This window comes from Pinus tabuliformis, chromosome 3_2, assembly GCF_031772625.1.
Source record: "Pinus tabuliformis cultivar Carrire ecotype Pingquan chromosome 3_2, CPIR1, whole genome shotgun sequence".
NCBI lineage: Eukaryota > Viridiplantae > Streptophyta > Pinopsida > Pinales > Pinaceae > Pinus > Pinus tabuliformis.
Window position 1 is genome coordinate 255,500,802 of NC_142302.1, and position 21,885 is coordinate 255,522,686.

Here is a 21,885-nt window from a genome sequence, read left to right on the forward strand (position 1 = left end):
ACAATTTAATGTGGTATTTGATTGTTTAATTAATAAACAATTCAACTAGCCAACATTTTGGCGCCGTTGCCGGGGAAGGCGACTAGAGATTTCTAAAAGCATTAATGATTTCTTTGTAAGAATAACAGGTGCATGAGAGGACGCAGGAATCGTAATTTCACTGGCGGCAAAGGCGGAGGAGGAAGAAAAACTTTTATTGACGAAATCATCTCAAAGGCCGAAACATCGCAGAGGACAAGTTCCCGGAGACCTCAGATCCAGTATTCCTCACAAACAGATCGACAGACGGAGGAAGTACTAGGACATGAATGGAAGCTGGAAGTACCAGAATACATTGAGGAACCGGTAGAAGAACCTGAAGAAACAGAAGATACAGAAGATAAAGCAAGTGATTCAGGAAAAAGACCAATGGAGGATAACAGAGGATAAGAAAGAGGGGAAAACTCATTATCTACCCTGGAGTTCCCTATTGGGGAGCTCCCAAGAGGAGCAACCCCCATGAAAAACATTCCACTCTTAGCATTACCCAACTTTCATGGGTTATCCTCTGAAGACCCGGATGAATTCCTCTTTGAATTCGATATACTATGTAGAAGTTATGATTATGTGAGCCCTAATTAGAAACTAAAACTGTTTCCAGCAACATTGAAAGGGAATGCGTTAAGGTGGTTTATGAGCTTAGGAGCTCAGGAAATCACTACCTGGGATCAGATGAAAGAAAGCTTTCTGGCCAAATATCAGGATTACTGCCAGACAAGAGAAAGGAAGGAAGAATTGTTTAAAATGGTTCAGAAGGAGGACGAGAATCTGGAAGATTTTGTGGAAAGATTGCAGTATAATTTGTAGCGATCTGACCACCCTAACATGAGTAAAGATATTCTGAAAACTATATTGCTGAAAGGGGTACGAGATGACTGCCTGGACATGTTGAACATGCTGGGAAAAGGGGACATTTCCAAGGAACCATTTGATGAAATTATCAATCTCTACATGAGATGTTCAAGAGGAGCAGTGAGCAGATCAAAAAGCAGGGACAATGTATATTCAAGAGTTCAGAAGTCAGCAAGTGGAGGAGAAACAACGGCTGAAATAGGTAATTTGTTAGAAGAATTTAAAACCGAGATGTTAAGCTCTTTTGCTTCACAAATTGATGCTCTGCAGGTAAAGAAGAAACAGGCAGAAGCAGAAGCTGCCCTAGCTATTTTTTGCTCCAAATACAGAGAAAAACACCCACTCAAGGAATGCCCACTAGATAAGGTACCAATCTGCACGATCTGCGAAAAGGACCATGAGACCCAGCAATGCCCCTCTTTGCCTGGAATTAAAGCAGCATTGCAGTCAACTGAAGAAGAGGTTGAAGTAGTGTACCTGATGACATAGAGGAGGCAATGGCCACAAAGACAAGGTATGAATTCTAACACAGCATTTAGTCGTTGGAATAATCATTCTCCTTTTCAAACAAATTACCCACCCATGAACCAAATGTAGTACCCACCCTTTAACACAATGAATTTTCCACCTATACAGCAACCAAATCTTCCTTTTCCTGATCCTACCATATGGAATCCTTGGGCTCCCCAGCAACCGTGTTTTAATCAATGGAATCCAAACTGGGCAGCCCAACAGATGCCATTTCCTCAACATCAACAGTCTCTTTCCTTACCATCCAATACTCCTCCAAATAACCAGGCAATTAGACCGCAGTTTCCTGTGCAACCCAACCCCAATCCAAATAATAATAAATCCTTGCAAGCAATTGATATTCAAAATCAGCCTGTCTCCCCCATGCAATGTAACGATATCCACCTTCGCTCAGGGAGAATTGTTGAACCAATCATTGATGACATTATTGACTCTGATAAAGAGGAAGTTACAAAAGAAAAGCCAGCTAACAATAATGCTGAAACAGTAGAATCAGCATCTAACAACAATGATCAAACAGCAGATCCGCCATTTCCTGAACGACTCGCTCTCACTAAAACACTAGAGCAACCTGCTTTTAACCTCTTAGGTGAACTACAGAATTTATACGTTAAAATTCCATTATTGCAAGCATTAAGAGATGTTCCCATTTATGCTAGGACTGTTAGAGATATTTTCATAAAAAAACCTGGAAGAAAAGCTAAGGACCCTCTCACAGTTCATGTGATGGGAGAACTGACTGCTTTAATGACAGAAAAAGATCATCCTGTGAAGTATGGTGACCTTGGTCACCCTACAGTAACATTTCAGGTTGGAAAAACTTTTGTCTCTAAAGTTCTAGTAGATTTAGGAGCTGCAATAAATATTATGACACTTGAAACAACACAATTGCTTCAGTTAAAAAACTTTATTAGGGAAACTCCAACCATCCTAGAATTGGCTGATCGCTCTACAATTAAACCGGAAGGGGTCATTGAAGATCTAATAATTTTTGTAAAATCCTGGAATTACCCAGCTGACTTTGTGGTGTTACAAACTAAAACAAAGTTGGGGGGTCATCCGCTGATTCTAGGAAGACCTTGGCTGGCTATAACAGATGCTTTCATCAGTTGTAGATTAGGATCAATGACCATCTCTAATGGGCAGGAAACTAAACAGCTTACCCTTTATCCTCATGCTACACCCATGATTAACAATGACAATTCTGTATGGGTAGATTTTGAGGATGAAGAAACCCAACCTATATTGACTATCGGACAAGCCTTAACTTTTAAAGACTCTACCGAAGATGAATTAATCAGCAGCTTCATTTCTAAACCTTCTTCGGTCAATCCAGAAATGTACAATCACTTCACTGCAATCTTGGAATCTGAATCTCAGCAAAACCTGAAAGATAAAAATTTATTTCAGACAATAGTAGCAGCCCCTCCAAAAGTACAAAAATAGAAATTGAGCCTGGCAAAACATTAAATATAAATCCTAACTTAACTGATAACGAAAAACAGCAGTTAATAAAGTTACTCCAGGAAAATAAAGAGGCATTTGCATGGGACTATACAGAAATGAAAGGGATCTCCCCTGAGCTATGCACTCACCATATTTATATTAAAGAGGGATCCTGGCCAGTCTGTCAACCCCAGTGGCGAATGAACCCCAACCTAAGGGAAATTGTGAAGGAGGAACTTCAAAAACTCTTGAATGCAGGATTTATATACCCTATATCTGATAGTGAGTGGGTTTCCCCACTTGTAATTGTACCCAAGAAAAATGGCAAGTGGAGAGTATGTGTGGATTACAGAGCACTGAATAAAGCCACTCAGAAAGACCATTTACCTTTACCATTCATTGATCAGGTATTGGATAATTTGGCAGGTAAGAAATTCTTTTCATTCTTGGACGGGTTTAGTGGATATAATCAGATTAAGATTGCACCCCAAGACTAGGACAAGACCACGTTTACTATCCCATGGGGGACCTTTGCTTACAGGGTACTTCCATTTGAGCTATGTAATGCTCCAGCAACATTTCAAAGAGCAGTGATAGGGATTTTTTCTGATATGCTAAATGATTCATTAGAAATATTTATGGATGACTTTACTCCTTATGGAGTGACTTTTGAGGATGCACTGCAGAATCTTGAAAAAGTACTTAAGCGATGTATAGAAGCACACCTTGCCTTAAGCACTGAAAAGTGTCATATGATGATGAATCAAGGTATTGTATTGGGTCACTTCATCTCATTTCTAGGAATTCAAGTCGATCCAGCTAAAATACAGGTAATTCAGACCCTCCCTATCCCCAAAACACAAACTAATGTAAGAAGCTTTTTAGGACATGCTGGATACTATAGAAGATTTATTAAGAATTTTTCCAAAATAGCTTCTCCTCTATTTGTGTTATTAACGAAAAATGCTGAATTTAAGTGGACTGATGATTGTGAAAAAGCATTTAATGAACTTAAACATCAGTTGTCTGTAGCTCCCATTTTGAGAGGACCTGATTGGGCACTACCCTTTCATATATCCTCTGATGCCTCAGACACTACAATTGGAGCTGTCTTGGTTCAGGAAGAAAATAGTCTTCCCTATGCCATTCATTTTATCAGTAAGAATATGACACCAGCTGAACTAAATTACACAGTCACTGAGAAGGAATTCCTAGCAGTTATTTATGCTATCAATAAATTTCGACATTATATTACTGGCTACACTACTTTTGTGCATACTGATCACTCGGCCATTAAGTATTTAATGAATAAATCAATTACAAATGCTCGAGTCACCAGATGGTTATTATTACTACAAGAATTTGACATCACAATTGTAGATAGGCCAGGAAAAGAAAATGTAGTCGCTGATTTCCTTTCTCGATTAAAAACTGATGAAAATGCTCCAGTAGATGATTCTTTTCCTGATGAGTATTTATTTGCAGTATCTGCTCACTCACCTTGGTATGCAAACATTGCCAATTATCTAGTTGCGGGAAAATTACCATCACACCTATCACACAGGGAAAGAAGAAAGATCATCCAGCAAAGTGCTAGGTACAGCTGGATAAGCGGGTGTCTATTCCATACATGAATCGATCAGGAAATCTGGAGGTGCATTGGTGAAGATGAAATTTATGATGTACTAAAAGCTTGTCACGATGGCCCTTGTTGAGGACATTTTGCAGATAAAAGAACAGCACACAAGGTACTCAGAATGGGTTATTATTGGCCATCACTCTTCAAAGATGCCAGAAAATATGTGAAGGCTTGTGATAGCTGTCAAAGGATGGGCCAGCCTAATCACAGGGATGAAATGCCACTCAATCCCCAGGTAATTCTTGAACCTTTTGAGAAATGGGCATTAGATTTTATAGGTCCCATTAATCCTCCATCCAATCAAAGAGTGTACATATTAGTATGCATAGATTATATGACTAAATGGGTAGAGGTTAAGGCACTCCTTAAGGCTAATGAAGAAGCAGTACTAACATTTTTATTTGAAGAAATCTTTGTTAGATTTGGATTGCCCAGAGAATTAGTCACGGATGGAGGACCTCCTTTCAACTCTCATGGCTTCAAAAATACGCTTCAGAAATATCATATTAAGCACAAAATGACTACACCTTATCACCCCCAAGCAAATGGACAGGTAGAAAGCACCAATAAAGTCATAGAAGCCATCCTAACAAAAACAATAAAGGAGAATAGAAGGGACTAGTTTCAAAGGTTACCCGAGGCATTATGGGCCTATAGAACTAATTGGAGGAATACTACGGGCTTTTCACCCTATGAATTATTTTTTGGAAAGAACGCTATTTTCCCTGTAGAGTTTGAGATCAAAACTTTAAGAACTGCTTTAGCTATTAACCTTGATTTGACTGATGCACAGACAGCCAGGTTGCAGCAACTTCAATAATTGGACGAGAAAAGACTGGATGCCATCCATCAAACAACCATGATACAACAACAAAGAAGCAGGTGGCATGACAGAACCATCAAGCAAAAGTAGTTCCAGAAAGGTAACTGGGCTCTACTTTATGATTCCCGTTTCGAGAATTTCCAAGGTAAGTTAAGAACAAGGTGGTTAGGGCCTTATGAAGTGGATGTTGTTTTTCCAAATGGGACAGTTAGACTTTTAACAATTGATGGAAGCAGAACACCACTACTAGTGAATGGCTATCGACTCCGTTTATATCAGAGGCCTGTTTCTAAAGAAGATTTTAAAGCCACTTGCATGGCAATTAAACAGTATTATTTTCCAGGGGAACTTGCTGTCCCTCAAAGCACTTAAATTTATGTTTATTTATGCATTTTTTTTAGATTAGATATTCTTTTTTCTTTAACTAATAATCCCTGCCAAGGGTTGCTATATTACATTTCAGTATTTTGCAGATTTGAGCTGTGGAAAATAGCTGAGAACAAAAGCTTCAAAGGAATCACTTTGCGGACTTGGAAGCCCTGTTGCTACAACACCAATATCCCGTGGCTGCAACACCAACACCTGTTGCTGCAACACCATTTCCTGTTGCTACAACACCAATTCCTGTTGCTGCAACACCAATTCCTGTTGCTGCAACACCTTTTCCCGTTACTACATCTTTTCCCGTTGATGTAACATCACTTCTGGTGGCTGCAACACCAATCCCATTGCTGCAACACCACTTCCCGATCCCGTAATACCTTTTTCAGCAATTCTCTCATTTATAAAAGCATCAGTCTCTCCACTTCAGCCCCCAAGAAACGAATTTTTATAAACCATTTCGTGTGATGATTACAATACTCCTCTATCACTTCCCATCATTATTATTAAAAATTGCCGGTATTCTCATGCTCCTAGACCTGCTGTAATCATTATGATTCAGCAAAAGGTAAGACAAGACTTATCGACGCAACAACCAAAAAGGTAAAACATAAAGGTACGCATGATTATGTATGGACATTAAATAATAGTTAATGCGGAGATGATGATAGGACTACCGAATAATTGTACTTCCAATCATATCACTTACGCATAGGGGGGGATTACCAAAGCGCTCTCATAATTGCATACTACGCCAACTGCCGCCGCCCTTAACTCTCCCGGTAATACGTAAAAGTCATTCCATCACGGCATGTTACCATTTGCAACGTTTACTTTGAACTGAACTCGGAAGCTCGGCTCTGAACTGAGAATTTCACTGAAACAGCAGTTATGGGAGAAAATCTCATCACATATGAACCTGGCACAACAGCACTTCCTGAGCTCTATCCCGAGGTTTATCAAATCTTTCTGCAAGCGGGATGGCTAGATTATTTCAGGAGACTTCCAGACTTCGACGGGTAGCAAGTCCTCGAGTTTGCATGCAATTTAACAGAAGGATTTTCTGTCGTTCAGGGAGTTCAAATCCTAGTCACAGAGGAAGTCATAGCCCAAGTTACCGGGCTACCAGCTAATGGCATACGGTGGTTCAGTAGGAAGCACTTGATCCTTAATGCGCAGCAGGATTTTCTTCAACCAGGAGAGCAGGTGGAACCCAAGGGCAGAGGCATAGCACTTCAGTCATTGCCTCAACCGTGGCCGAAAGTTGCTGAATTTGTGAAGCAATACCTGACGTGCGAAGGCCGGTACTAGGTAATTTACCAGCACAATTTCGTCTTGTTGAATCATTTGAGGAATGGTTAGTTGATAAATATGCCATATTATTTATTGGGATGTCTTAAAAATATGTCACGTTACACTGTCAATGCAAAGCGTCCGCTTCTTTCCTTGAAACACCACTGTTTAGCTCAATTGCTGATAAATAGAGGCCTCGCCTTAAATAACCCTCCACCCCCCATTAATCCCCATCAAGAGGCAGAAATTCCCCAGCCGGAACAGGAAATTCCTCATCAGGAAGAGGAAATTCTTCACCAAGCTGAAGACATACCTCAGCAAGATGTAGAAATCCCTCAGCAAACAGAGGACATTCCTGAGCAAGATGTAGAAATCCCTCAGCAAACAGAGGACATTCCTGAGAAAATACCCGAAGAAATCCCTCAGCAAGCAGACAACATTCCAGAACAAATTCCCAAAGAAGTCCTCCAGCAAACACCCCCACAAGTTGCTGAAAATGAACAATCAGCAGTAGAAATACCCACGGAAACAACCCCATCCCCCAATAGAACCAATCCATCCATCCCCATACTTGGTATTTCTACCGATGACTCTGATGATAACATCCCTATTACCCTGCTCAAACGCAAAATGCAGCAGAAAAATAAAACCCCACCAAAAAGAAGAAGAACTAGGGCTTCGGCTAAAGCAGCTGCTATTTTTGCCACTGTCCCTATCTTAAAGAAAGCCAGCCTAAAAAGAAAAATGTCTGAATTCCCTGCTTCTCTACCAAAGCAAAGGACTCGGTCGTCTGCAATAGCTGAATCTCCTAGCCACACCCTCCCCAGCTCACCACCCATCACGTTAAAAACCCGCATTCCCACCAGCCCTGAAAACTCCTCTCCCTCACCCTCGAAGGCTGAGATGCAGAGTGTTCACAATGTCGCGACATCATCTTTTAAGGCAGCTGTCACACAAGAACTAGCTGCCGACACCCAAGGTAATATTGGCCAAGTGGCTGCAACACAAGAAACAGCCACTACCCCAGGTGACACACAAGAACCACCTGTTGGGGATATAAGTGATCAAAATGACGAAACACAACCTCTGCCCCCACTGGAATCTACAGCTCCACAAGCTCAGCCTACCATATCTGCCCTGCAGGAAGAAATTGAATTTCTGAAGTCCCAAATCCAGGATTACCAGGAGGAAATAATAAGGATCAAGGAAGCCTATCAAAATGAATTTAGCCTGCACATTTTAGCACGAGTAGCATCTGCAGCAGAGAAAAGTAAGGAGAATGAATATATGTGTGCCAATTGTGGCGAGATATATACTCAAGTAGGATACAAAGTAGTGGCAGAACCAATGACTGAAGTCCCTGCTGTTGTGGTTGAAACAAAAGAACCTGTTGTTACACAGATGGAAACACCACAACCCTCTGCTGAAACAGAAGAACCTGCTGTCACACAAGAACCAGTAGGCTCTCCAGAAAAGGTGCAGGAGCAGACAGAAGAACCTGCTGTCACACAAGAACCAGTAGGCTCTCCAGAAAAGGTGCAGGAGCAGACAGAAGAACCTGCTGACACACAAGAACCAGTAGGCTCTCCAGAAAAGGTGCAGGAGCAGACAGAAGAACCTGCTGTCACACAAGAACCAGTAGGTTCTCCAGAAACTGCACAGGAGCAAACAGAAGAACTTGCTGAAACACAAGAACCAGCAAGTTCTCCAGAAACTGCACAGGAGCAAACAGAAGAACTTGCTGAAACACAAGAACCAGCAAGTTCTCTAGAAACTGCACAGGAGCAAACAAAAGAACTTGCTGAAACACAAGAACCAGCAAGTTCTCCAAAAACTGCACGGGAGAAAATAGAAGAACTTGTTGAAACACAAGAACCAGCAAGTTCTCCAGAAACTGCACGGGAGCAAACACAAGAACTTGCTGAAACACAAGAACCTGCAAGTTCTCCAGAAACTGCATGGGAGCAAACAGAAGAACTTGCTGAAACACAAGAACCAGCAAGTTCTCCAAAAACTACACAGGAAGTAACAGGGAATAAAGAAGAGGAAGATATAGACTCACCCCGGCCTACCCAAATTTCTATGGAACAAGAGGAGGAAGCAGTTGCACAGAAAACAGGAGGAAACGAAGAAAAAGGCATAGACTCACCCAGGCCTATTCAAATTGCCATGGAACGAGAAGAAAAAGTAGTTACAGGAGGAAATGAAGAAGAAGACATAGATTCACCCCGGCCTACCCAAATTGCTATGGAACAAGAGGAGGAAGCAGTTACACAGGAAACAGGAGGAAATGAAGAAAAAGGCATAGACTCACCCAGGCCTACTCAAATTGCCATGGAACGAGAAGAAGAAGCAGTTACACAGGAATCAGTACATAATATAGAACAACAAGAAGAAACAGTAGCTGGAAATGGAAAGGAAGACATCGGATCATCCCGGCCTACTCCAATTATCACAGAGCAGATTATCCTTGTTGATGCCTTTATACAAACAGATGCTCCCTCTGTTAGTGATGCATGCACAGAAATCGATAGTTTCCAAGAATTAAAAGGAAAATGGTGGAGAGAATATGAGCTGTCACATGGCAAAGCATTCCAACAGCAAAAGGGGATCTGGTTCAATTATGCATACAAGAACTGGGAAGCACTTGAGCAGTCTAGAGCTCAATACAAAGAAATTAAGGAACTAAAAGCCAGATTGTCCCAGATGTTTGAGTTATTCCAAAGAATACTTGCCACAAGGAAACCCTCTTTCAATTATGCAACATTCTTGAGGGAACGACTGACATTCTTACAGATAAAGGCAGTTAGAGAAGGTAGACCTCATCAGGTGGTTACATCAGAACAATTTATGCAAACCTTTGCAGAGGCACCTAAAAACGTTCAGAATTTGTTGTGTGAGCTTTACCTCCACAATGAACTCATGTCCGAAGAGAGAAACATGAATATACTACCTGTTGTTGGCGACATTCAGAGCTTTCATTTCCTTTTTAGCCAACCAACTTACATGGCAAAACGCTTTTATCTCAGCACAACATAATGAACAGAATTGTCTTCTGTGGATCAGGGCTGAACCTCAAAATGTAGCCACTTTTATTGCACAACACCGAAGAATGATAAGTGACCCTGAAATGAAGGATCACGTCAGGCAACTACAAACAGTGGTCCTGAGAGACTGCCAACACTATGTGAGCACCAAGGCACCCTTGGCTGTTAAGGCAAACAACCTATTTTGGGAAAACTGCCCCAAGGAGAGGCAGGAATATCACCCTTATAATCCACCTAATTTACAGGCAGCAATCTCAAGGGTACCTTACTATGTTAGATGCATGCAACAATGTGCTGAAAACTGGATTGGCTACAGATTTAAATTTCCACTTCTATGGTTATCTGGTCAACAATACAAGGGCCAGTTTGGATTATCCAAAAAGGAAGAGGCGGCAGCATGGAGGCAAATACAGACTGTCTGTGGGTTCAGAGACAAGTTTGATACCACTTCCTATAACTATTGTCTCAGTAATTTACACTGTTCATCCCAATACTCCGACTCAGATTCAGAGTAAGCATTGCATGAGGACATGCAATCTCTTCAGTTGGGGGGGATGTTAGGACTCAGAATTGACCATTTTTGACCTTATATTTTTGCTATAATGTTATCCTTTTTCAGTTCATAAGTTGAAAGCTTTGATTACATAATGACCTAATTACCCCAAGGTATGAAGTAACTCTCCGCATGACTATGTGTTTAATTATTCATTACATATTCATGTTATCTTTATATTTATCTTTGGAAAAGCTAACTAAGTTGCTAAGTAACCATTGAACTGTCTAAAGTCTGCAGAAATTATAATTCATAGCTGCTGTAACACCAGAAACAGAAACTACACAGTTGCTGCAACACCAGAAGCAACAACTACGCAGTTGCTACAGCCAGCAACAACAACCATCTAAAGCATGGAAATGTTATTTTGCAACAACTAGAATACCAGAAATAACAAACGGAAATTATCAGAAGATCGCCAGAATTCCACGCAGACGCAGCATGATTAGCAACTGTCCAAAAAAGGGTAAAACACAGTTACAGTTGCTAAAATATCAGGAATAGCATGGGTTTACTAAATCAGCAACCATGTGGAAGCGGAAAAGGATAGTGCGAGGATTCCAAGAAGATGGTCGAAGTTCGGTTACCAGCTGTGTAACAGTAAGAGACCCAAGAAAGAATACATTGTCACACTATTGTAACAGCATCCTGTAACAAGGATGGATTTCTTATTTTTGACAGAAAGGTTTAACTGAATGAACTATGACAGTCTATTGTAATAGATGTCTCCTCTATAAAGAGGAGACATCTACATCAGAGAGGGGGGAGAAAAAATAGTTTGTAAGGGGAATTTTGAAAAACAACAGCAAAGTCTGAACTTTTATTGTAACTGGATCTTTTGGTAGATGAATAGAAGATTGTTCTGAGCACCTAATCTAGCATTTGTGTTCTGGGGAATCGTGTGAGAGGGACCGGGCCCACCTTCCTCACAAGATTCACCCATTTACTTTTCTGTCAAGTGTGTAAGTGTGTTTGGTAATTTCTTTTTGCTGGTACTCTGTTTTGGATTCTGTAGCATTACCTCTGATGATTTCCTTTTTGCTAGTACTATATTTTGTTAATTACTTGAAGCTGTAAGAGGATATTTCACCGGTGAATTAGAATTGCAGTGTGTATTAGAAATCTGGTTACAGGGGCAGGTGCTGAACGTCCTTACCTGGAGGATAGGGTCCTGATCCTCTGCTAACAGAGCATCCATCACTTTTCTTTTCAGATTTGAAATCTTAATTAATTGCTTCCATTTTATCTTTGCAATGCATTGTTATAACGTAGCGTGAGAATTATGTATACTACATCTTTTTAATGCTTTTAGAGTTAAGTACATACAGTACGCGGTAGCCTTTGAAATAAAAGACTTTCCCAGGTTGACAATTTAATGTGGTACTTGATTGTTTAATTAATAAACAATTCAACTAGCCAACATAGATAACAAATCGTACCTGGATTGATAATTATTGTAAGGTAAATAGAGGTTAAAAAGACCCTTTTTACTGCCCAACATCCAGCTCCCAAGGAGTCTCGCCTGGTAGCATTGTGATCTCTTTGAATCTAATGATCGACTATGCTTCAGACTTCGGCCTATTAAATTCTCTATTTAGCGCTGCTCGAATATCCACGATTATTGCATTTGGATTATCATTATAGTGCTTAATATACCAGGTCATCGCGCGATCCTGCAGGGTGCTAACCAGTGTCACTTTCTTGATATGATCATCTATAACTCCTTGTGCTTCCCATACAACACTTACAATGAACCAAAATTGGTCTGGATCCTCATTTCCCAATCCTTTGAACACAAGAAAATTTATCATGCTTTCCATATTGAATCACGGTGGTGGCGGAGGTGGTACAAGTGAAGATGGAGGTGAAGGTGGTGAAGCTAGTGATGGTGTGGGTGGGGGTGGTATTCGTGAAATTATTTTCTTTATCAAATGGATCGCACTTCGCAACAAGACCTTCGTGAGCTCTTCCTCATCACATTGCAGAGGTGAAATCAAGGGGCTATTTTATGGTCCCTCATTTCCTTCATTCCTATAATTTTTCCCACTTCGCATAACCCTCTTTTCACACAATAGCATTTTAATCCAAGTATTCAAAGACTTTACGTACTTACCTCGTGGTCCTTTAAGAAAGTGTCGGTCTGCCTCGTTGTAGCTAACTGAGGTTTCAAACATGAACTTAGTAACAAATCCTCCTATAATCAGATTGAGCCAATGATCAATGGCGCGTGTTATCTTACCCTCCGATGCATCCAATATTCTCACTAATTCTGGGGTCCACACAATAGGATTATTGAGTTTCCACCATCCTTGGCTATCTGTTAGCTTCGCGATCTAGTCGTACAGCTCAATAGGGAAAGAATCGAAGAAAATTTCATGGATCGCTATGTACAAGTAGCATTCTAACCACTCTTCTTTTGTCAGTAATGAATTCCTATTCTCCTGCACCGCAAACTCATGAATTCTTCTGTCTAACCAGCCTTCAATTTCCTTCTTATTTTGATTCCATTGATACAACATCAGACATCTCTTATGCAGATTTCGGTCCTGGCAACGGAACCATTTTTTGGCTTGATGGGGCTTGACCCAGGTTCGAATTAATTAGCCAAATAAATCCCTACACTACTAGCCCTTTCGGCATCATCCCGCGAAGCGTGAACTGAAGTTTCACCCAAAGCAGTATGGGGGGGTGCTAGAACCAAGTTTCTGCACCCTTGAGATGTCTGAGGGGTCGATTTCGTCCAACTATTCCTATCTTGGCGCAGGTCACTTCGTGCATTGTGATGACCTGTGAGACCTTCGCAATCTATTATAATCGCCTTCGCACAACCCTAACTAGGGGTTGAGGTGATTTTGCGCTGCTATGGCAGTGATCTGCACTATTTCCCTAAAGAATATCGCAACTCTTACTTACCTTCTTACTAAGGTTAGTTAACTTCGCATAAACATATATTTTATCTTGCACTCACTTATTCAACATATTCATACATGTCCGCACACCATATAAACAACAGAAATGCAAGTTATACCCAATACATTCAATGCAGAAAACAGGAGATAAATACATAGGAATGATATAAAACTTCTCTTTATTAATGCTTTCAATGGTTACAGACTCAACCTGCCCTACGCACTCAACTGCAGGGGTCTGCACACTCAACTGTGGACTATTAGGCCTTTGCGCACTTAGCTGCAAAGCCTTCTCCTACTCTACGACCCAAAACTAGACTCTACACTTTAGACACGACCCAACTCTTCATCCTTAGACTTCTTCTGATTGATTGATTCTTTTTCAACTTAGATCCTTGCTCTTCTTATTCAATCCCATGGTCCGCAGACCATGGGTAGATCTCTATAGCCAACTTTACATTACAAAATTAAGGGCGGACAACCCTATGACTCATTTACAAGTTACACGCTCCGTGCACACAAAATACGGAGTCTTTACATCAAAGATACAGTTTATGACCAAAATCTGGGTTTTTAACCCCAAGACATCCCTTGGGGGATACCGCGTCCAATACAAGCCTTTCCACTTTACGCTACCTTTGGCTCTTAAGGTGAAGGACTTCCAGGATGAGTTGTCCAATGAGGACCTCCACCAGTAAGTCACTGCTCATTCCACTATTGTGTTTTCCAACCATGTTATCTTGACACTCTATTAGTTGTTCCGCCAGTGGCTTTGACGAGTTTGGAAAAAATGCTAAACTTTCACCAATTTGTCCCTACCAGCATGTTTAAGGTTGAAACTTTTACCTTGGGGCTTGCGTGGGGGATTCACTCAAGGAAGCTTCAACATATCACGTGAATTTGTGGCATACAAAATGGTACCCTTAGTTTGACTACATATTGGAAAATACCTCTAAAAATCATATTATTTAACCCCTTACCAATACGAACCCAATACACCTTCCCAATTTAAAAAACCCCTACTTTCACTGGATATTTTAGGTATCCATTTTTTCACTAATATTTTTTATACCACTTTGTATATTTTCATTAACTTTGAGCTCCATTTTTTATACCTGCCAATATAAAAACCCTTTACCCCCTATTATATGCTCAATATATTATGTCATTTTCTCCTCAATATATATCCCCCAATATGAAGACACATGGTATGATATTTCTTCCAAAGTGAAGCCCCCATGGGTTCTTGTCACCTTTGCTTGGAAATAACTTATAACCTAGGAGGCCATTTGAATAATTCCATATACCACTAGAAACGTTTTTCAAAATTATATCCATCTAGGCCACTTTCAGGAGCTACTAAGATGATCTTCTTAAATGAAATTGGCTCCAAAGTCTCTACACCTTTATCAATTCCTTTGATATTCTTGTCAATCTACCTCTGACATAATGATCTTGGCTATTCAATGAGAACTACTTTTGACATCAGCTAATGAAAACAATTTTCTCAATACTTGTCTAACATTCTCGTAATGCCATGAACACCTTTCAAATCAATGAAAACACATCAGTTCTTGGCATCAATGACAACATATTCTAACATGGACTCCCTTGTTTCCATTGAGTGAGGAATAAACTTCCTCATGAAATTTTTAATAAAAGAAATGTTCCCTAGTTTTTCACTTCAGGGTTTCGAGGGACATATCAACATTCAATTATGTGTTTTCTTAATTTGTTACCTTTATGATATTGTCACCTTGCATGATGTTGGAAATTATATCATTCATTTTTAATAATTCTTCATTAATTGAACAATGTTAATGATGTAAAGTTGCAACATAATGTGTTTTGTTAACAGGTTGCACTAATGAATTTAACTTTACACAAATTGGGGTTATATCATTTGATGATGAGATTAAGAGTAAGTGGTAATTCATTCATGGGATGCTACATGCTAGTAAAACTTGTAAAAAAAATTAATCTTGTGTATTTTATATGAGGTATATCGAGGGATGTTACATTGAAGATTCTATAGGTCCTTTTCTATGAGAGATCTATAGCTCGTTAATCTATTGAGGAAGACTGCAGATTTTTTCTTTTGTTCCGCACATCATGGTTTCATGATGAACAAGTAAATCCATGCTAGCATACAAGATAGATACCATTTTATTATGACATTGTTGTGAGGATTTCTCCCTAAATAAGAGAAACCCATTCCATTATCCAATGATACTCCTTGTTAGGATGACATGGCATGATTACATCATAGTAACAAGGTGAGATGAGAAAAAAAATTGAAGCTGAGATATAAGGAGGGGAACCCATAGTGATTGAGAAATTCAAAAGCTTCTTGAAAGGCTAAGGATTAATCCAACACAAACAACACTGAATAATAGAGGATGTAATAATTATACACTTAAACAAATTATTCATTATGACTTGTTATTTTTCGGATTCATCCTTAGATGTAGTGGCACCAAGTACCACAGAACCCAATAGTACCATTCAAAAGCACATAAAGCATCCCATGAAGCTAGGGAAAACCAAAAAAGATAATTTTGAAGTGGGGGAATTAAAAGAAACCTAAAGGCATTCCAATCTGCTGGCTCCTTTTTCTTTGCATTAATCCTAATCCAAAAATTGGTATGAACCAAAGACCCCACCCTTTTATCTAAATGAATAATCCTGCAAAACTTACATACAGTATTCTAGACCACCCCAAGTTGAAAATGAGTCAATTACTAGCTTAAAGATCTTGACCACTCTAATAATTCGATTCTATAGAGAATAAAAACTCTACAATGTCCTACTAGAGTCAACCACTCAAATCTTTCCCAGTACAAAATATCCCCAAAATTACAAAGTTCCACTAGAAAAATAATACAGAGCTTCCAAACAAGGGAGAATGAAGAGGGAATTCTTACCACGACAATTGTACATTTTTAATTGGAAAACTCACAAATAATTATATAATTTATGGAATGTATCTTTAGCCTAGAATGCATCTACATCATTTAATATTATTCCACCCTTATATTATCACCACCTCCATGTCCTCCCACCACATATCTTCCAAACACATCCTCCACCTACAACGAATTCGATTGACCATAAATCCATAAGCATGACTAGGACTAGAAAACCTTACACATATAAATATCATTCCCAAAAAGGGCCTAAGCACCCCCTTCTGGAGGTGGGGAGTATGCCTATCCCTTAATATAGACATCATTCCATAATAGGCGACTACTAAAAGACCACTCGAAAGAGGATTCCATAATCGTGGCACTTAGTGGTATGATGGAGCTCCATATGCCACTCACTCCCACACTAATTTATAATGTCACCAACATGCCATAATTTCCATAGAAAAATAATTTGGCACCCATTTTTTACATAAGGGATTAGATTAAACTTACTAAACATATGATTATGGGATACAAAATAAGGACATAGAGTCATTAATTATGTGTTCTCCCAAGGCAATATAGCTCTTAAATTGGTTGAGGAATCAACGAGCTTATTTTGTTGTCTCAAAAAAAGATGCACCTTATATGATAAAACTCTTTAGATGCCCCAAAATTTTCTTTAGAATTCCATGCATTGACATTCCATTTGGGAGTGTCTTTTTTACCAAAATTTGAATAATGATTCTAGGGTCTCCAATAATGGATATGTTGGGTATCGTTTGATCCTGTGGTAATATTGATATCTGCAAAAGCACATAATCCTCATCTTGATTGTTGGATCCGGATCATAATCACCATGAGTATATTATTTGAATTGATTCATTGGGGCTTAAGTTAGATTCCCCCCCCCCCCCCCCCCCCCCCCCCACACACACAAGTTCCTGTCACCCCTCTCTTTAAAATGACAACATGGGGATGGGTTTTTATCCGCTTATATGTGCACAAGTTTAAATTGAATAACGTGAGGGTGGGATTTGATCCACTTATATGTGCATGGGTCATGAGATCATTCAATATAATTTGTCTAGGTACAACCACATGTTTTACCACTACCTCAAGGTGTCCCTATGGCTTTAGGTTAGACCCTTTATGGAAATTTAACTTTGCCCAATAATGAAAAACTCCTCACTTTCTACCATGCATCCAACCCCTTTAAGAATTTTATAAAAAGGTATATAATAAACATATAATACTTGTAATATTTTTACTTCCTTATATTGTATTGTATAAATAACAAATATGATATATAAATATGAAAAGTTATTGGAAAATATTAAGTGTATTAGGATAAAGATGGTGTGATTTATCAATTGACTCTTTCTTTATACATGAATTTATTAAATCTTATAGGTTCAAAATCCTTAGTAAAAATGATTATAAATAATTGTAAAAATAAATTAGAACTTAATAATGCTATTCTTAAAATTTAAAGGAGCATATAAAATAAAAGATTAGCACATAATAAAAGGGATATGTGTACCTCAATCATTTTGATGTGGCAATATAGTTTACATTCTTAATTATAAAGTTTCACTCTATGATGTATATCAAAGAGGGAAGAAAATCTAATGAGAGGAGGTGTATGGTAATGGTATATTTCAATAGGACTTTTATTTTTAAATAATATATATTTAGAATATTTTTGGTTTCCGATATATCATAGCATAAAATATGGTTTATGGGTTTATCAATTTGAGAAGTCCTTCGAGAAAATAAAGTTATTTCTCCATATAACGATGTTAGCAAGTTCAATATTTATTGATCCATCGACTAACTCATTTTTATTTATAGGAGTTCACTGAATCATATGAGTTTAAGAAATTTAACAAAGATAGTTAGAAATAATTTTCATACAAGACCATTGCCAAAACTTGGAAGTGTTAAAATGTGTTGGCAATGATGGCAAAGGTGATTTGGATGAAGGCAACAACAAAGAAGAATGCAAGAAGAATTAAAAGAAATTCAAAGAATCATAAAAGCAATGTTGGTGATGATGTAGATAATTTAAAGCCATTTCTATCTCATAAGGTCTCTTCAAACACAATTGGGACCCACTCAGATGGATAAATCTCTAAAAGATATTTCTAGTGGTATGTGGAAGATCAAAAAATGGCCTCCTAGATTGAAAGTAAGGGCCAGTCAAAGAAGGAACCCCCAAAGTCAAAGATTATAGAGCTAAAGCGTTGGAGGACCCATTGGAGAAAGTAATGAATGGTAGCATTAGTAAATATGGAAGAAATGGTTGGCAGCGTAGCTATCCAAATGACCGAGATGAAGTAGCTTGACATCAAAGAAATGGGGAGTATTTTAATTGGTTTTTGATGGAGCCACTGACATACAATCCCAATGGAAACTTCCCCAGAAGAAATAGGAAGTGAACATAGGCATTAGATCCAAAGAGCCAAGAGATGGGAACTAAGAAGAAAAGTATAAAAGGGCTTTCACCATGTTATCCTCCACAATATCCCAAGGCTGAGAAAGGAGATCGAAGGAGGTAACCTTAGACAAATTAGGTTTGAAATATTTTCAAGGCCAAATATGAATAGAGTGGGAAGAAGATATTAGGCTAGGTATTACAACATTAGGGTTTAAATATTTTAAGGTTTTGTTGGATCAGGAGTCCAAATTAGGGAACTAGGTCGGGTCTCAAGGGTTCAGTTACAGGAGCTATGAAGCAGCAGGGTAGGTATGCTTTTGTGATATTTTGGGACTTTTTCGATGTAGTGTAGGGTGGAAAAAGAAAAGATTCAAAATGAGAATGGCCAACATGAGTTCATTTATTAGAAGATAGGTAACATAAACATGAAATTCCTAACAAAACAGAGCTTAAATTTAATAATTCTATTTAAAACCTCTTAGGAAAATCATTGAATAGCATATATATGGAAAGGAGATGAAATTATCATTCATATAAAATATTAAAAGAAGAAAAACATTATCAAAAACACATAACACAATAATTCCTAAATAATAGCTGCAACTGCCCTTTGATTTCCTATTAAAGATGATGAGTATTGTTGGGTGCCAAATTTGCATACTTTTTCCCTCCATTTTCACTTTCTCTCTCTCACTCCTTTTGTATCATTTATATTCACTAATCATTCTAAACACACAAGGAAAACCTTCTTCCACTGTCTTACTGGAATATTTAATTAATGAAGTAATAGTCATGGAGATTTTACCTATGCAAGTTACTAATCTTGACATTTCTGCAGATCCGTTGGTCAAAGGTTATGGGTGCAAATCACAGAAGCGATTCTCAGCTCCCAACACCATATCGGAAAGCGTTGTAACAACATAACGGATTTCAGGCCTATTCCAGGCCGTTCTTGTCTTTCTCTCAGCAATTGGTTTGTTGTTTCAACGATTGTATAATGATAGGCATTAGCTGCCATATTGAGAGACAATTTTCTCTGTGTATTGTATAAGAAGGGTTTCAATGCTGTGAATCGGGGTTATCCATGCAAGAGATTGAGATTGTAACAGAAGACTGATTAATTAATTGAATGCAAGTTATTTTTTTGTTCTCTCTATAAGCTGTGAATCCACCACAACCTTGGTCAAGGAGTTGGGCCCACTCTTTTGATTAGGTGCTACGTTATTTCTATTTGCTTTTATTTCATTTTTGTTTGTTTATTTCGATTACTGTTATAGTCCTTTAATTAATTGTTGTGAATGCTTTTTATAGTTCTGCAATTTATTCTTATTTACTATCACAGTGGTTCTTTCGTTAACTCAGTTATTGAATCTAATATTGGTGATTGATTATGTCATTGCTACCTACATATATTTTGTGCATTACCTTGAAATAATGTACGCACCCGGATTGATGAATTAAATGTGGAAAAGGGTTGAATAGGTATTCACACTCAGACACCAACATTTTGGCACTGTTTCTAGGGAGGCTAACAAGTTACAAGAACATGATCTACACTGATCTATGGATCAATCTCTCATCTTATGGAGGGGCAGAGTTTTCTCACCCTACTCCAGTTCCTAAGCTTTATTTTTCTTTCTACTAATTTATTATTTTCAAATCTTCCTCTCGTCTTAGGGAGGGAAAAGAGTTTTTCACCGTGCTCCAGGTCTTGAGCTGTAAAAATTTTAATGTTTTCTTTCCAATTAATGTATGAAAAATGGTTCGAATAAAAGGGGAAGAAAAGGATCCCAAAGGAAAGGAAGGAAGGATTTGGGGAGGAACACCTATATCCAGGAAATTATCACAAAAGCTACATTAGAAGCATCTTCCTGAGCTACTGCTAGGGTGATGGTTCACACAAGATCTAAAGGACATTCTATGGAACAACCTATACAACTTCCAGAGGTGGAAGTATCCCTTTCAACAACTACAGGAAGTAGAGCATCAGAGAAAGCAGACACTTCCTCTAGTATCAGATAGGGAAGAAGTTGCCAGCAGAGGGTCAGAAGAAGAACACCACTGAGGAATTGAAGAAGGAAATCACAGAGCATTTTCTTCACCTAGGGGAGTGCTATTAAACTTTCACAAACATCTTCAATTGAATTCCTAATTGGGGAAATTACGGTGATGCACCAATGAAGCCTATTCCATTGATCACACTTCCAAACATCCATGGGCTTTCCACGGAGGACCCAGACACTTTCCTATTCAAGTTTGATATCATTTGTAGAGGGTATGACTATGTCAATGATGCTAAGAATATGAAAAGTTTCCATTCTACATTAAAAGGGACAGAATTGCGATGGTTTATGGGTCTAGGAGGAAAGACCATTTCTACCTGGGATGACATGAAGAAGACTTTCCTAGAAAAATATCAAGATTACTGTAAATATCGGGACATTAAGGTAGAAATTTTAAAATTTATGTAGAAGGAGGATGAAAACATGGAGGACGGTGTGGAGCATTTTAAGTGTACCCTCCAGAGATCTGGCCATAATGACTTGGATAAGGATATTTTGAAAATTATTTTTCTCCAGGCCCTTAGGGAAGAATCTTTGGAGTTGTTAAACATAGTAGGTAAAGGAGATATATCTAAGGAATACTTTGACACCATCTATGAACTCTGTATTTAATGTTCAAGCGGAGCTGCAATGAATAAACAAGGAATCCGAACATTAAAAGCATCAAGCAGGGGAATCACAAAAGCAAAAATTTGGAACCTGCTAGATAATTTGAAAACTAATATCCTAAGTACATTATCCTCCCAAATGGACACATTACAGGAAAAGAAAAAATAGATGGAGTTGGAAAAAATTATGGCTATTTTCTACCCATGGTGTAGAAAGAAACACCCACTGAAGGAGTGCCCACTAGAGACTATAGAGACATGTGCTATCTGTGAACAGATTCACTCCATCGGTGAATGTCCATCTCTTCTAGTACCGAAGGTAGTATTTCAGGGGTGAATGAAGAACCAGATCAGC